This window comes from Narcine bancroftii, chromosome 2, assembly GCF_036971445.1.
Source record: "Narcine bancroftii isolate sNarBan1 chromosome 2, sNarBan1.hap1, whole genome shotgun sequence".
Lineage (NCBI taxonomy): Eukaryota > Metazoa > Chordata > Chondrichthyes > Torpediniformes > Narcinidae > Narcine > Narcine bancroftii.
Genome location: NC_091470.1, coordinates 14,930,677 through 14,949,043, shown reverse-complemented (window position 1 = coordinate 14,949,043; position 18,367 = coordinate 14,930,677). Strand labels below are relative to the sequence as shown.

Genomic DNA, 18,367 nt, shown 5'->3' with positions numbered 1-18,367 from the left:
AACGTGAAAACTCTACATACACAGTGCCAAAGGTCAGGCCTCTGGAACTGAAGCAGCATTTTTATGTGTTGTGCCACTGTACTGCCAAATGTTGTGGAGAGGAGGGCCTGGATTAGTGGGGAGTGTTGAGAAAGGAAAATAGAGATTGTAGAGAAAAGTAGAGGATATTCACCAAGATTTTGCTTAGGATATCAGAGAATCTGGATGAGTTTATTTTTTTGAAAAGGAGAAGTTAATTGAAGTATTGTAAAGCTCTTTTAACTCTGATAATACAACATGTTTGGGACTTTGGCGGTGCCACATGGAGAAAATTTCCAGACTACTGGATATTATTCCAACACTCCCACACATTTTCAAATGACCGTTTATTTAGATACTACTCAATACAGTAGTATAATAAATTTTGAGTGAACCCAGTAAATTTGAAAGGAGCACAGGAAACATATCTTGGGCCCCAGAGCATTTAGAAAAAGTGCAGAAATTGGGTTAGAGGCGACATTCTCAAAACTTTTTTGGCAATGGCCCCCTGAGGACCAAGTTTATAACCCCCTTCCCTTTGAAGCAGTCATTTCGTTGGTTTCTTCCATACTTCTCTCCTATCGACCACATAAAACAAATTTAGGATTTCAGTCTGATGCTCCACTTAAATGGGCTGTGGTTCCCCAAAGGGCTATATGGCTCCCATTGAGAATGGCTGTGTTGAAGGAAGCACAGGAACCAGGGACGTAGTGTGTTAGAGGAAGGTCAGAAATCTGGGCCCTGGTGTGTTAGAATGAATTAGGACAAAGTGAGCCAGATGCTAAATCCTATTGGGATTTCCAAACAAGTAGATTATAGGAGTTCTACATATGTTATAAAACATAGATTGTAGATAGGATAGATGGTGAGAACAGATTCCCCATAGTAAAGATGTTTTTAACTAGAGGCCATCGGTTTAAACTCAGAGGTAGGGGATTTGAAGATAACCAAAAGATGGATGAAGGTTCAAATTCACTGCCTAGGGTTGGTGATAGAGACCAGTGCTTTCACAACATTTGGAAGATTTATCTGAACACCTGAAATGCTACGCCGAGCCTCTGACCTTCTCTTGCGGCCATAAACACGACGTGGGTATAAGAGCAGGTCAGAAGCCTGGAATCCTCCAGTTAGTGATGGACAATTAAATGTTAGTTCCAACCTGCAAAGCCTACAACCCTTGAATAAATTTTAAAAAATTAAGTTTTAAGTTGAGAGCTAGGAAAGGGGATTAGTGGGATAAGTGGCTGGCACAAACAGTGGGCCAAAGGGCCTGTTACTGACTGCACTGTGACTATAATTAATTACCGCACATCCTAGGGTTCACCCGAAAGAGAGTGCTTACAAGAGGTCTAAAGAGCAAGACGCTCTTCATTTGATTAACAAGAGTGGCTGCCACTCGGGCTACAGAAACAATGGTGAGAATAGGAAGAGGGGGGAAAAAATCATTGCAAACTGCACTTAACTTCAATAAGCTTCTCAATGAGGTAGAGTTAGTGTACAGGATTAAAAATTAACTGTTTAACTTTCGCTGCCTTCACTCCAAAACCAAGATCACACTATCAAATTACAATGCACAGATGATGCTTGTGTATATGTTATAACTCAAATTATAAGGAGAAATAACTGGAGTTATAAGGATTTACAAGGAAAAATCTCCAGAGGGTTAACTTGGCCTGGAACATCACAGGTACCAGTCTTCACTCCATCGAGGAGATCTATAAGATGCAGTGTCTTAAGAAAGCAGCCTCTGTCCTCAAGGACCCTCACCATCATGCCCTCTTCACTCTACTATCATTGGTGGGGGGGGGAGGTATAGGAGGCTGAAGATGAGACAGTAGCACAAGGACGGCTTCTTTCCCTCAGCCATTAGAGTCCTGAATGAACAATGAACCACACACGCTGCCTGACTTTGACTTTTCATGCACTATTTTTTTTAAATTTATTTTGGAAGGTGGTTTATATAAAGTGATGCTGCCACAAAACAATGAATTTCGTGACCTATTCATGACAATAAATTCTGATTTTGAAATTGTGTTCATTCTCCCTGGTACAATGGAGGTTGAGGGATGATATTATAAAATTATAAGGGCAGGGTAGCCTGAGTTTTTTTTTTACCCAGGACAGAGGAATTTAGAACTAGGGGGCACAGGTTTAAGTTGAGAGGGGAGAAGTTTAAAGGAGATCTGATCAGTACATACTTCACCTATGTATGGGTGGTTCTTGTCTGGAGTGAACTGCCAGGTAGTGGTAAAAGCAGATACAACTACAACATTTAAAAGATATCTGGACAGGTACTTGCATAGATCAGAAAGGCATAGAGGGATAAGAGGCCTGATGCAGGCAAGTGCATGGGGTTGGCCTGTGAGGAGAGATTGAGTCGTCTGGGACTGTACTTGTTGGAATTTAGAAGAATGAGAAGGGATCTTATAGACACATATAAAAGGCACAGATAAGATTGAGGTAGGTAAGTTATTTCTATTGGTAGGAGAGACCAGAATTTGGGGACATAGCCTCAAGATTCATGGTAGTAAATTTAGGACAGAGATGAGGAGGAACTGTTTTTCCCAGAGGGTGGTGAATCTATGGAATTCATTGCCCATTGAAACGGTGGAGGCGACCTCAGTAAAAATATTTAAGGCAAAGTTGGATAGATTTCTACATAATGGTGGAATTAAGGGATGGGGGAAAAGGCAAGTAGATGGAGATGAGCCTATCATCAGATCAGCCATGATCACATTGAATGGCGGAGCAGGCTTAATGGGCCAGATGATCTGCTCCTATGTCTTATGTTCTTATGCAAATGAGATTAGGACAGGCATTGTGGATGAGGCGAGTTGTTTCTGTGCTGTATTATTCTTTGATGAACTGAGAGATCTTGGGTCCATGGAATGTCTATAGCACACTCAATGCTACTGCATAAGTTGATAGAGTTAAGAAGACATAGGAAGTAGGAACAGGAGTAGGCCAAAAATGGCCCATCAACCCTGCTTCGCCATTCAATACGATCATGGCTGATTTAATTCATGACCTAACTCCACCTACCTGCCTTCTCCCCATATCCCCTAGTTCCTCTATCATGTAAAAATTTATCTAACCGAATTTTAAAAATGTTTAATGAGGCAGCCTCAACCACTTCCCTGGTTAGAGAATTCCAAACATTCACTACTCTCTGGGAAAAACTATTTTTCCTCATCTCTGTCCTAAATCTACTCCCCCGAATCTTGAGACCGTGTCCTCTCGTTTTAGTTTCCCCGGCCAGCTCAAAAAACCTTCCTACATCTATCCTATCCATACCCTTCATAATCCTATATGTTTCATATGGTGTGTAGGCTTTAATTAACCATGGGATTGAGTTTTGGAGCTATGAGGAAATGTTGCAGCTATACAAGACCTTGGTTAGAACTTGCTTGGAATATTGTGTTCGGGTCTGGTCACCTCACTACAGGAAGGATGTGAATGCTTTTGAGAGGGTCCAGAGGAGTTTTACAAGGGATTGGAGAGCATGCTTTATGAAGGTCTTTTCTCTTTGAAGTGAGAGATGAGGAGTGGTGATCTGATAGAGCTGTATAGGATGATAAGAGGCATTGATAATGTTGATCACTGGAAGTTTTTTTTCCCCAGGGCCGATATGGCTAATAGGAGGGGGCAAAGTTTTAAGATGCTTGGAAATAAGTACTGCAGTGGTTTTCAAACTTTTTGTTTTCCACTCACATACCACTTTAAGTAATCCCAATGCCATCGGTGCTCTGTGTTAGTAAGGGATTACATAAGGTGGTATGTGAGTGGGGAAAAAAGATGGAGAACCACTGCTCGTGACCCAATTGTTACTGAAATATTTTGCTTAAGAAATGGTGGTGCTTAAACAACGGTGGTGGATGCAGGTACAATACGACCTTTTCAGAGAGTATTAGATAGGTACCTGAAACAGAGAAAAATGGAGGGTTCTGCAGTAGGAAAATTCAAGACAATTGGTAGAGTAGGTTATTTGGTTGGCACACACGCTGAAGGGTATTTACTGTGCTGTAGATTTCTATGTTCTATGTTATCTGATCTATGCTGGGAACACAGTATCCTGGCAAATCGCTTCACCCAGCTTTGGAAAGGGTTTATGGTTGAGTAACAGTAACTGCAAGAGCATGAGAAAGGAGTTGGCCAAAGCTGATTGGATGGGATGATGGTTGATCAGCAATAACAGGAGGATCTGGAAGTAATGCGGAAGACATTGGAAAATGTAGTCGCCTTATTTTAAAGAGGTACTAGGGATAATTCTGGGAATTATAGGCTGGTTGCATCACTGCCTGTTATGGAGGCGCTAACTCTCAGGACAAGAATAAACTCCAGAGGGTTGCTAACTCGGCCTGCGACATCACGGGCACAAGACTTCACTCCATCAAGGATGTCTACATGAGGCGGTGTCTTAAAAAAGCAGCCTCTATCCTCAAAGGCCCCCACCTCCCAAGCCATGTCCTCTTCACTCTGCTACCATCGGGGAAAAGGTGCAGGAGCCTAAAGACGAGCATTCAGCGGCCACAAGGACAGTTTTTTCCCCGCTGTCATCAGATTCCTGAATGAACCAAAGACACTGCTTTACTTTTTGTGCACTGTTATTATTTTTTTTAAATATAGTAATGTTGTAAGATGGTTATAATATGAATGTTTGCACGATGTGGCTGCTGCAACACCCTGAATTTCATGTCTTGTTCATGACAATAAACCCTGATTCTGATTAGTGAGTCTTCCATCAGCGGTGGGGAAAATATCGGACAGAATTCTTAAGGGCAGGATTTATGAGCATTTAGAGGAGAATCTTCTCAGGGATAGTCGGGGTGGCTGTGAAATTGATGAAGGTAGGGTGGTAGGTGTGGTGTATGTGGATTTTACTAAGGCATTTAACAAAGTCTCCCATGGTAGACTCATTCAGAGGCTTGGGATCCATGGAACCTAGACTGTATGGATTCAGAATCGCTTGCCTGCCAAAAGTGAAGGGTAGTAGTAGACAGAAAGTAGTCTGCCTGGAGGTCAGTGACTAGTGGAGTTCTGCAGGGATCTGGATGTAGAAGTAGAGTGATGGGTCAGAAATGTTTGCAGATGACATGAAAGTTGGAGGTGTTGTGAAAAGTGTAGAAGGTCCTCACAGGATATAGACGGGGTGCAGAGTTGGGTGGAAAAGTGAGAGATGAAGTTCAGTCTGGTTTAGAGTGAAGTGGTGTATTTTGGAAGGTCAAATTTGAAGGTAGTGTACATGGTTAATGGGCGGAATCTTAACAATGTGGAAGAACAGAGGGACCTTGGGATCCAAATCCATAGATCTCTCAAGGTTGCCGTGCAGGTTGATAGGGTTGTTAAGAAAGCTTATAATGTTGCAGCTCTATAAAACTCTGGTTAGACCACCTTTGGAATATTGCGTTCAGTTCTGGTCACTTCATTACAGGAAGGATGTGGAAGTTTTGGAACGTGTCGTATGAGACAAGGCTTTTCTCTTTGGTGTGAAGGACAAGAGGTGACTTAATGAGGTTGACAAGATTATGAGAGGCAATAGAGGGTGATCAACCAGCACCTTTTTACCAAAGGTGACAGTAGCAAACACCAGAGGATATCTGTGTAAGATGAGGGGAGGAAGGTTTAGGGGAGACATCAGGGGTACTTTTTTTTTTTTACCCAGCGAATGGTGGATACCTGGAATGCATTGCCAGGGTGGTGGTGGAGGCTAGTACAATGGGGACATTTGAAAGACAGGCACATGGATGTAAGAAAAATAAATGTTGGGTGTGAGGTAGGGAAGGTTTAGATTGTTGAGTAGGTTTCTAATAGGTAAGCCCTGAACTGAGTTGTTATGTTCTATGACACAAGCTGATTTCATCCCCAACAAGAAGTAGCATTTTAAAGGGTGAATGAGGCAACCGTGGCTGCGGTGAGAAGTCTAAAACAGCATAAGAACAAAAGAGCGGGCAGACAATGTTGAAAAAAATTAGCAGGAAACATTTTAAAAACCAACAGAAAGCATCTGGAAAAGCAATAAAGAGAGAAAAGTTGAAATTTGAAAGTAAGATAGCCAATAATATAAAAAACATTTCTCACGTATTAAGAGTAAAATGGAGGCAAGAGTAGATGTCAGACTTGTGGAAAATGACATGGGAGAAGTGGTAATGGAGAACAAAAATGATGGATGAACTGAATCAGTGTTTTGTGTCAGTCTTCACTGTCAAAGGCACCAATGACACGCCAGAAATTCATGAGTCAGGGCCAGAAGTGAATGTAGTTCTTATTATTCTGGAGAAGGTGCTTGGGAAGCTGAAAGTTCTAAAGGCAAAAAGGTCATCTTAACCAAAGGGACTACACCCCATGGTTATGAAAGAGATAGCTGAAGAGATTGTGGAGGCATTGGTAGTGATTTTTCAAGAATGGTCCCAGAGGACCACAAAATTACATGTGTCACACCAGTCCTTAATGCTTTGGACTCCAGCCATTTTTAACCTTTCGTAATATGTACTCTGGAATGGGTCCATGGGTAAACTACCATACAAACACCAGTATAAACCAGCTGGTGATTGAGTATAAAACCAGCCCCAGAAAAAAGGGACAGAGTATGTGCACTTGTTGGTAATCCCTGAAATCAGGGACATGGAGTCCAAAGGGTTAAGAAGGGAGAGAGGCAAAAGGCAGGAAATTAAAGGCAGGTTAGCCTGACTTCAGCGGTTAGTAGATTTTAAGAGTTCATTATTAAGGATGAGGTTTCCAGGCTCTAGAAAAACAGATGGTAAATGAGCAAATGTCAGCATGGTTTCCTTGAGAGGAGATCTTGCTTGACAATTATGTTGGGAATTCTTTGAGGAAGTTACAAGCAGGATGGATAAAGATGAGTGAGTGGATTTGTTTACTTGGATTTTCTTAAGGCATTTGACAAGATGCTGCGCATGAAGTTGCTAAATAAGGGCCCATGGTATGATAGGAAAAGGACTGGCATGGGTTTAAACTAGTTTGGGAGGGGGGTGGAAATCAGAATTTGAGTGCAGAGATTAGAGAAGAAGGGAACCAGGGTGCTCGGGTCGAGCAAGAGGAAAATAGAAAAAAGTCAAAGCTAATGTGCAGCAAAAATGACAAAAAGAACAGACAGGAGAAAGGACAGGATAATTTGTGTAGAATAGAAACACAGCAAAATCAGTAACAGATACTGGTCTAAGTGTACTGCACTTAAATGCATGTAGCATTAGGAATAAAGTAGATGACTGTGTTGTACAGCTACAGATTAAAAGATATGACATTGTGCTCATGACCAAGACGTGGGTTAATGATGGATGTGACTGGGAACTGAATGTCCAAGGGTACACAGTGTATAGGAAAGATAAGCAAGTAGGTAGAGGGGGTGGCATGGCCTTGATGGTAAGCAATATTAAATCACTAGAATGAAGGGACATAGTGTCAGAAGTGGTAGAATCCTTCTGGGTTGAGTTAAGAAATGACAAGGGGAAAAGGACCCTATTAGAGTTACGTAGAGGCCCCCAAAGGGCAGCCTGGAAGTGGACTCGAGTTACAGGTGGAAATAGAAAAAGCACGTCAGGAGGAAAACGTCAAAATAATTAGGGAGGATTTTAACATGTTTAAGGAGGAGATTGATAGGTATCTAATTAGTCAAGGTATCAAGGGATAGGGGAAAAAGCCAGAATTTGGAACTAGATTAGCTCAGGGTAGAGTTGCGGAGCAGACTCGATGGACCGAATGGCCTACTTTGTTCCTTAAACTTGTGAAAGAAAATAAGGGGACTGGCAGAAGACAAAGAGTGGAAATAAAATGGTCTGGTGCCAGTGGGTAGAATATGATCCATTACTTTTCACATTATAGGGTAATGATCTAGATGATGGAATTGATAGCTTTGTGGCCACGTTTGCAGAGGTACAAAGACAGTCTTGAAGAAGGAAAGAGTTTTCTGAAGACTTGGATGGGTTGGGAGAATGAGAGTGATCTTTGTTGTCATGTCCATGGTACAATGTACGAATGCCTGAAATTCTTACATGCAGCAGAGGGCACAGCCTCAGAATAAATTGATGTCGCTTGAGAACAGAGATGAGGAGAGTGGTGAATCCAGACAGCAGTGGAGGCCAAGTCGTTGGGTATAGTTAAAGTGTTGATAGGTTGTTGATGGGTAGAGGTTTCAAGGGTTACAGGGAGAAGTCAGGAGAATGGGGTTGAGTAGGAAAAATAAATCAACTCTGATTGAATGTCAGAACAGACTCAATGGACCAAATTACCTCATTCTGCTCCAGTCTTATGAACGTCAGCCCTTCATTTGGTGTGTGCAAAGACCCAGTGAAAATGGCAAAGGGAAAACACCAGGTCCCATTGCTCCCGTGTGTCCTGTCAAGCATGTCTTGATCCATTGGCGCAGTCTGCAGATCCAGCATGAGCCTCATCGTCCATGTCCGAAAACAAGGTTTACTGAGAGAAAAAGCCAGGTGCATGTCCAGTCTGTCTCCTTGTGAATCTAGTCTGTAAAGGGTCCCAACCTGAAACATTGCCTGTGCATTTCTCTCCACGGATGAGACCTCATCCACTATTTCCTCCAGCTTCTCTTGTTATAATAAATCCACACCTCTTTGCAGGCAGAAGTTAAAGAAGAAATACTGGGGCGTTCCTGACTAAATACAATTTCTGCTCATTATCATCCACTGACTGTACTGTACTACTTCATGCAACTATGTTACTTTTCCCTTTTGATGACATCTTGTATCTAAATCGTTTCTAAGTCGAGAGATCGGATGGATGTGTAAGTGGCAAGAACTCATCCTTTCATGTGAAGGAGTCATTCGGTCTCTTGGAGCTTAATGGTCCTTAATGCACATTGACAAGATCAACTTAATCCCTTACTAAGGGGAAAGTGTCATTATTTGCTCACAGGGTGCTTTGAATTAAGGAGCAAGTTATCCTTGTAGGGGGTAAGCCGATGCAATTGTTTGCTGTCGATGGTTTTGAGCAGATATTGTATTTTCCAACCTGCAATATGGATGACATAATCCTATTTTGTACAGCAATTTCCAATAGAGTAGCAGTGACCTGGATCTTAATACTCACCTCCCCCGACTGCGTTTTACATTTTTAAGTCGTAGAATGTTTTGCTTCAAGCGCAATTCAAGAGGAAAGGCTAAAATCAATTTATGACGTCGTCCTCTGACAGAGAGGCGTGAGTTTTTAATCAACCGCTGGTATGATCAGCTCCTGACTGGATGCACATCATTTCAGGACCGTCAACTGATGCAGTGCGACGAGAGCCAGAAAGGTCGTGCGGTCGGGCAAGCACTTCAACCAGCTGGAGCACTTCAGTCACCCGGTAGTTCCAAGTTTCCAAGTGCCGGGACCCACGGATGGGTTGGAAATAACTCCCCTCTACGCCGTTGGCCTGATGTGCGTGGTTCTCATTTCTCAGCAGCTTTCCGAGATGCTGTTGCCCAAGCCGTGCAATTCTCGTGTCCTGGACTGAAGGAAATGTCGTCGTCGGCACTCGATCCTTACTGTATCTCAGTGATGCGGTGGCGAAATGAATTTGCCTTTATTGCCTGCGTGAAAAAACGATTGCGAGTCATGTCAAGCTCCGCTCGCTTCCAAACAAGCATCCAAGTTGAAGCGGGGAGCGAGTCACCAGATGCGATTTGACGGGCTGCGTGGCAATTCCTCCACACGTCCCATCTGGTTGACATGAGGAGGGCAAGGAAACTCACAAGCCCTTGCCTTCTATTTCTGGAGAAGGACGAAACTCGTCAGTCTTTCCAGGCAGCACCAGCGGTTGTTTTCCACCAAGCACCTCAGGGTTCTGGGGGGCTCCGACCTCATGCACTCGAAGGCGCCGCTCCACACTGCCTCCAGGCGAACTGGGCAAACCGGGAGGCTGTGAACTTGAGCTGCTGGGAGATCTTTTCATTCCACCTTACTGTCAAAGGTCAGGTTGCCCTATCGATGTCGACGGCTTCCTCCGGAGGAGTTGCCTGTCACCTTGTATTAAGTAGCACGGGCTCCAGCCGCGACTTCACGCTCAGGAAACATCCCGTGTTGGTGAGAGAGAGAGATCACGATCCAGGAAGAGCCCGTCCTCCTTTATTGGCCCACATTACGATTCTTGTGTCCGTCCCATACAAAGAAGACGTTTCAAATAAGAAATGTGCAAACTCCTCGGCGCTGGGAATTATTCCTGGCTTCTGGTTCTTCAGAGGTCACGGGGAACTGCTCTCTTGCGCCCAGAGACAGGAGATCATGCAGCAATAAGAGCGAGGAGGGTGGAAATGGTCCAAGTCGATCCGGGCGGGAGGGAAACATTCTCCCCCCCGCCCCCATTCTCCGTGGAACAGGATAGAAAGAGGGGAGGAGGGAGTGTGTCTGAGCTGTTCGCAGGACGATTTAAAAAGAATTGACAGATGCCAATCCGGAGAGCGAGCGCCGGGGAGTCTTTTCAACTGTTTCAAACCACCCACCCTGCCCAAGTCTCTTTCTTTTCAAGCTCGGTCCAAGTCTCCAACACGCGCCCCCTTTTTCCGCACTCCCACCCCAACGGGGATGGCTGGGTGAGAAAAGGGGGTCCGAGTGAGGGCGAGGGGGGAGGGTTGAGGGCGAGGGAGAGGGTAAGGGGTGAGGTGAGGCTGAGCAGATTAACATGCCACACAATTAAACAAAGCAGGGCTGGGAGAGCCTTTCAAAGACCGGGGGAGGGGGGGGGAGAGAACAGGAGGGGACGGGGGGGGGGGGGAACCAGGAAGGGACGGGGGGGGGGAACAGGACGGGGGGGGGGGAGGGGGGGGGGGGGGGGGGGGGGGGGGGGGGGGGGGGGGGGGGGGGGGGGGGGGGGGGGGGGGGGGGGGGGGGGGGGGGGGGGGGGGGGGGGGGGGGGGGGGGGGGGGGGGGGGGGGGGGGGGTGGTGGGGGGGGGGGGGGGGGGGGGGGGGGGGGGGGGGGGGGGGGGGGGGGGGGGGGGGGGGGGGGGGGGGGGGGGGAACCAGGAAGGGGGGGGAACCAGGAAGGGACGGGGGGGGGAAACCAGGAGGGGACGGGGGGTGGATCCAGAGGGGACGGGGGGGGGGATCCAGGAGGGACGAGGGGGGGGGATCCAGGAGGGGACGAAGGGGGGGGGATCCAGGAGGGGACGGGGGGGGGGGGAACCAGGAGGGACGAGGGGGGGGGAACCAGGAGGGGACGAGGGGGGGGGATCCAGGAGGGGACGAGGGGGGGGGATCCAGGAGGGGACGAGGGGGGGGAACCAGGAGGGGACGAGGGGGGGAACAGGAGGGACGAGGGGGGGGAACCAGGGAGGGGACGGGGGGGGGATCCAGGAGGGGACGGGGGGGGGATCCAGGAGGGGACGGGGAGGGGGAACCAGGAGGGGACGGGGGGGGGGAACCAGGAGGGGACGAGGGGGGGGGAACCAGGAGGGGACGGGGGGGGGGGGATCCAGGAGGGGGACGGGGGGGGATCCAGGAGGGGACGGGGGGGATAACCAGGAGGGGGGATCCAGGAGGAGGGGACGGGGGGGGGATCCAGGAGGGGACGGGGGGGGGGATCCAGGAGGGGACGGGGGGGGGAACCAGGAGGGGGACGGGGGGGGGGGGGAACCAGGAGGGGACGGGGGGGGGGGTGGGAACCAGGAGGGGACGGGGGGGGGGGGGAACCAGGAGGGGACGGGGGGGGGGGGGGAGTGAGACTCCTCAACGTTTGCCGGCTGAGCAACTTTCCGAAGTGGAGTGAACTCGAGGGGTGGAGAGAAACAGATTTATCACCAACAGTGAAACAAGACGTGGTGGAGAGAGAAACTCCGGCAATAATGAGGACAACTCGTTGTCTACTTACACTTCAGGTCACGCTAAACATGGCTGTTGACGAGCACAAAAGGATTTGTTTTGCAGCATTCGGGTGTTTCCCCCCCCTCCTCCTCCCCCCCCCCCCCCCCCCCCCCCCCCCCCCCACCACTACCCCGTCCGGGGAAATGAGAGTGTTTATTTTTGTCAATGCAGGAGGGAGGGGGCGATCGCTCGGATCTTCCCGGCCGTCGCCAAGGAGACGAGGCCTCCACTCCCTCCGCCATCGCTCGCGGTCGGAGCCGCTCACCTCGAAGAGCGGGAGCCCCCCCCTCCCCTCCCGCGGCCCCGCTCACTGCAAGGAGGAGGAGGGGGGGGGACACCCTTCGCCGAGGTCACGGCCCGGGGGGGGGGGGGGAGGAGGAGGCGCGGAGCTGACAGGAATGGCCCTCGACGGCCGAACGGCGACCAATCGAGCAAGGGGCGGCGCCGCGGCGGCCATGTCCTTTTTTGGCGGTAATTTGCATGCGGGGGCGTGGCCGCGAGGGGCGCGGCCACGCGCGCGCGGCGGGCGGGACCTGAGGGCGCGCGGGGCGGCCCTTCCGCGTCGGACGAGCGCGCGGTGAGAGGCCGCCCGCTCCTCTTCCTCGCCACCCGCCCCCCGGCACCCCCCGCCCCCGCCCCGCCCCCGCCCCGCCCCCGCCCCGCCCCCGCCCCCGCCCCCGCCCCGCCCCCGCCCCCGCCCCCTCTTATCCCATTTAGGTCCTCACCCCATTGACTGCAAATGTCCACGCTCGTTTTTTTTAATTATTATCCTATGGACTCGTGTAATCGTCGAATTTTTTGTACCAATGTTTCAGGTCAAATTTGAGGGTCGATTTTTACACGGGACAGACTTTTGAGGGGCTAAAATTCACACAAGAACCAAAAGTACTGTATATACTGGCGTAATCGTTGAGTTTGGGGACCTTTTTTTGGGTCAAATTTACCCGAATACTTCTTTGGACCGCAGTAAGTACCTGTGTTGATCAAGGCGTCAGGCGCTCGGAGGGGCGGGAACGGGTGGTGAGTCCAGGTTCGGGACGTTGGGTTGGGAGCTCAGATGGGCTGGACCAGGTAGCGAGTCTGTGTTTGGGACGTCGGAAGCTCGGATGGGTGGGACTGGGCGGTGAATCCATTTTCAGGACGTTGGGAGCTCAGATGGGCGGGACCAGGTGGTGACTCCGCTCTCCGTACCTAAATGTGCATCTGATTTCCAAGTCACTGCAGTACATTTCCATGCCACCGCTAATGCTATTTTAATAAATTTCACTTGATAAAATGATCCTTTTAACTTGGGTCTTGTTCCTTCTATATTCCCCAGTAAAAATGTCTGGATTTTGTGGATATACAGTGTCAGTAATCTGTGGTAAAATTGTCCTAAGTCCATCCAAAAAGACCTTACTTTAGAACATAACCAAGTAGAATGTAAAAAAAAGTTCTTATCTCTTCACCACATCTGATAAATCCAGTTTCATTTTATTCAATTTTTGTAGCATTAAATATAATTGATGCAGATAATTATATTAAAATAATCTATACCTTACATTTATAATGTTTGTCATACAGTCTCATCAAAGTTCGGACCTTCTTTTCTCATCAATTGTAATATTTACATCTGCTTCCCATTTCTGTCTAGATTTATGAACTCTCTGTTTAATAGTGCCTGGTTCTAATAAAAGATACATTACAGAAATAAATTTCTTAGTATAACCTCTCCTAATAAGAATTTCCAACTCCCTACAAGCCGGTAAGAACATTGTTGAACCTAATTTTTCCGACAAATATCCTCTCGATTGAAGATAACATACAAGTATATTCTGAGTTATTCATATTTATTCCTTAATTGTTGAAATGACATTAATTGACTTTGTTCTTAACAATCTCCTATATTTTAATGCCTTTATGAAATTAAATATTTAAAAATGGATTATCTTTAGTAAAAGGTATGAGATTATTTTGAATCAAAGGTGTTTCAGGTAATATACTTCCTTTTGTTCCAATTTCATTATTTATCTTGTTCCAGATAGTAATCAAATGTTTCATCAATGGTGCTTCTTTCACATCGGTTATTAACTTTGAATCTCATTTGTATATGAATTCCTCTGTTAATTTCTCTCCTATTTTATGCAACTCTGTCTTGACCCACGCTGGTTTTCCTGATCCCTCAAAAAGAAAAATAAGAAATCTCAATTGAGCCACTTGGTAATAATTCTTAAAGCTAAGGAGCTGCAAATCTCCCAATTCATATTTCCATTTTAGATTTTCTATAGAAACTCTTGACATTTTACCTTTACAAGGGTATGTTTATGTAATTCTTGAAAAAACATTTGTGGTAATAGTTTTGGTAATGTTTGAAAAAGATAGTGTATTAGTGGAAAAGTATCATCTGAATACAATTAACCCTTCTAGCGTTATTGGCAAGGTCTTCCATTTTTTAAAATCCTCTTCAACTTTTTTTAAGCAGTGGTAAGTAATTCAGTATATATAAATTGTTTAAATTATTATCTATCCAGATCCCTAAATATTTAATCACCTCTTTCGGCCATTTAAGTTGAGTATTTCTTCAACAAAGACTATAATCTCCTGGTGTAACGGGCATAACTTCACTTTTATCCCAATTTATTTTATAACCTGAGATCTTACATATTCCTGCAGATTTAGATGTAGTTTCTGTAAAGAATTTTTCAGTTCTGTCAGATATAGCAAAACATCATCTGCAAATAAACTAATTTTATACTTGTAAACCCCCTAATTTCTAAATTGTTCCTAATTACCTCTATAGCTTAAATGAACGGAGCTGGGTATAAGGGGCAGCCTTGTCTACTACATCTCGCCAATTGAAATGGAGAGGGTATTTGTCCATTAGTTACTACTTTCACTTTAGGATTATTGTATAGTGCCTTAATCCAATTTATAAAAGTTTGGCCAAACCCAAATTTATTTAGCATTTTAAACAAAAAGTCCAATCTATCAAAACATTTTTTTCTGCATTTTGGGCCGCAGCTACACTCAAATCTTTCCATTTTTGTGCTGTGTGTATGATACTAATTAACCTAGCCACATTGTCTGTCGACTTGCTCATTTTCACAAATCCTGAGTGATCCATGTTTATTATTTTGGGCCAATATTTCAGCAATGAGATAGGTCTATATAATGAAGGTTTTAAAGGATCTCTTTTTTTTTGGTATCACAATAATTATTGCTGTTAAAAATGAGTCTAGAAGGGCATGAGTCATTGATGCCTAATCTAAAATTTCCATAAAAATAGGCATCAATATGTCTTTAAATTCTTTATAAAATTCAAGTGGGAAGCCATCTTCCCCAGGGAATCTATTACTTTGTATTGAACTTATTGCCTCCTTTACCTCTAATTGTATAAAACGTGCACTCAATTTTATTTGTTCTTCCATATTTAATCGAGGTAAATTTATCCTCGATAAATATCTGTATTTTATCATCTTTTAAGGACTCTGAACTATATAGTTTAGAATAAAAGTTTTATTTATTTCTCAAGGTTTATTAACTGGTCACATTCAAATCACTTTTAATTGCATTGATCGTTCTTGAAACTTGTTCTGATTTCAATTGCCAGGCAAGTATTTTATCTGCTCATTCACCTAATTCGTAATTCCTCTGATTAGTTCTTATATTCAATTTTTCCATTCTATAGGTTTGTAGTTTATTAATTATTAATTAGATGCCTATGCTTGTCTTCAGAGCTTCGCTTCTGAAGGTCTTTTTCCAATATCCTTATTTTTTGCTCCAATTGATCATCTCTTTCATATAATCTTTCTTGATTTTAGCGGTAAAACATAATTTATCCTCTCACTGAATTCAAATTTGTATCACAAAATAACTTAATTTGTCTTCTAATAAAGTCACGAGTCTTTTCTTTTTAATAATATTGAATTCAGTCTCCATCTATATACCGATTTCTCTTTATCTGGCATTATAATAGTCATGAACAAAGGCAAATGGTCAGATAAAATTGTCATTTTATATTCAGCATCTAATATCCTGCCTTGTATTTGTGAAGATAGTAAAAATAAGTCAATTTTAGATAAGAATCATGTCTATTTGAATAAAAGTAGTCTCTTTCTCTATGATCAATTATCCTGCACGCATCTATCCAAATCTCTCATTAATACCAATGTAGCTTTTACTGGTTTAGTTCATACTTCTTCTCTTGTAGTTCTATCTAGAATTGGATCTAAACAAAAGTTAAAGACTCCTCCTATCAAAATATTGTCATGAGCATCTGCTAAATTCAAAAAGGTTTCTTGAATAAATCTCTCATCATCGACATTTGGTGCGTAAAGATTAAAAAGGATCCATAATTCTGAAAATATTTGACAATGTACCATCACATATTTCCCAGCACGATCCGTTACTACATTTTGTATTTTAATTAGGATATTATTTTTCACTGAAATTGCCACACCTCTTGCCTTAGGATTAAAAGAAGCTACTATTATGTCCAACCCAATTTTTCTTTAATTTCAAAAGTTCTTTCTTTGTCAAATGAGTTTCCTGCAAGAAGGCTATATCTACTCCCATCTTATTAATACTCCTTTCGTTCTCACGGGCCCATTTAACCCATTAACGTTATGATTTATGAATTTCACTCTATTAGTCATCTTAGTAAATCATTATTTCCTCCGCCTCTGCCTGTGAACCTTCCTCCCACAACTCTATTATTCTAAACCCAGTGTGCTTGCATGTTTTTCCTCCGACAATCCAGATAGAAGGAAAAATACAATTAAAGTGTGCTTAAGACCAAACATAACTGTAGATAAACAAAATAAACCATCCCCAATAGGTGTTGTGGTAATAAAGTCCAACACCACCTCCCTCTATTTTACAGGCCATGACCGAAGTCACAACCACCCACACGATCCAATAGAAGTCAGAACCTCCTACTCTCCCCAACCCCCTGGTACATTTACCTTTAATTCTTTAAATTCTACTTAAAAGTTTATCTAAGAAAATCCATAGACTAAACAAAGAAAATAAAAATAATTAGTATACAATATCTTGAATTATAAAATTACCAAAGGAATTCAGTCCATCAAAGAAACAAAAACATCAAGAAATCAGATTTTGTGCAAAATCTTCATCTTCCACAAAGGTCAAAAAGAACTTATTTTCTCCATCAGGGTGGCTGGATGGTGAAGAAAAAAACCGATATCCATTCTCTCAGAAAATCTTAACCAGATGGAATACCTTTCTTTTAAATAAATCTGCACTTATATCAAAATAAAATAAAACTTCGGCCCTTTCCTACTCAATAGGCCTCCTGTTGATCTTGCCTTTTTTGCTACCAAAGATAGAGTCTTCTCTTTATCTTGGTACTGAAGAAATTTAATTAACACATCATGGGTTTTGATTTGGAAGTGATTTTGTTCTAAGAGCTTTATGTGCTTTTTCATTCTCTATAGGTCGGTCAAAATGTTCAGCTCCCAACATTTCAGGAATCCATTCCGGGTCTTGTTTTTCTACTCCTTCTTTAAGACCCACTATCTTAATGTTATTTCTCCTACTGAAATTTTCCATTATATCCACCTTTTGCTGTAACTTCTTATTCTCCATAGTTAAAACAGTGGTAGTGTCTTCCTCTATAGTTAATCTGTTTTCTACATGCTGCATATCTTCTTGTATTCTTTTCATTGAGCCTTCTAATTTATTCAGTTTTTTATTCATTTTGTTAACAGCCTCCAAAACTTTATTTATTTCTCCCTTTGCATCTGACAGTAATTCAATATTACATATATCTTTGACCTTAGTTTTAGTTCTACTTTTTTACAGTTTTAGCTTTTTTTCTCTTTACCTTCCTGCTGCTGCTCTCCTTCTTGGTCTTCATCCTCTTCACTGCTAGATGCCTGTGAGCCCGAGTCATCTTCCTCTGACAGCGTCACTGAGGGCCCCCATTGATCATGCATCTGCACGTCACTTCCGGATTCTTCTTCGATGCCATCTCTTCATTGCTGCAGGAGAACTACATCAAAATAATGGTTCACTCACCTGGGGAGCAGCTTGAGCACCAGCTCCCTGCTTCTCACCAGTGGTAAGCCTCAAGTCTCTTCTTGTCTTCTCATCGCGTTGGGCTCCAGGTAAGGCTAGAACAATTTTTTTCTTTTTTTGGAGACATGTTTAAAAGGGTTGCAGATCTATTTAAATGTATTTCAATAACTTTCAATAACATTGCTTAGCTTAACTTTTTTTTACAGTTTTCCCATGTCCTTGTGTGCTATTTGAGGGGTGTTTGCATACCTTCCCTGCGACAAAGTGGTTTTTCCCTTTTTGCTTTGGTTTCCTCCAACAATCTAAAGATGATCAGGTTGGTAAATGAATTTGTCACTGTAACCTGCTTATAGTATGCCAGTAAGTGGTAAATTAGTGGAGAGTTGCATCAGTATGGGAAGAATGATGATGATGAAACTATATTGTCATACAAATAAGTACAATGTACAAAACCACTGAAATTCTAGCATTGTACTTAAGTGTTTGACAATAAACCATCAGCTGAAGGACCCACAC

At 44.0% G+C, this 18,367-nt stretch overlaps 1 protein-coding gene across 30 annotated transcripts in view; it reads right to left on the bottom strand.

Moving 5' to 3' along the window:
- Positions 1-18,367, bottom strand: part of foxn3 (forkhead box N3) — a 477,697-nt gene that overhangs the window by 448,449 nt on the left and 10,881 nt on the right. For 13 of the 30 annotated variants that reach the window (XM_069915920.1, XM_069915929.1, XM_069915939.1 and 10 more), the window contains exon 1: positions 8,265-10,600. The exons of 5 other annotated variants lie outside the window; for them this stretch is intronic. The gene's annotated coding sequence lies outside the window, so the exon portion shown is untranslated. Of the gene's footprint in view, positions 1-8,264; positions 10,601-11,840; positions 11,918-18,367 lie in introns of those variants that run through there. 12 more of the 30 variants (XM_069915925.1, XM_069915934.1, XM_069915927.1 and 9 more) reach the window with 4 other exon arrangements.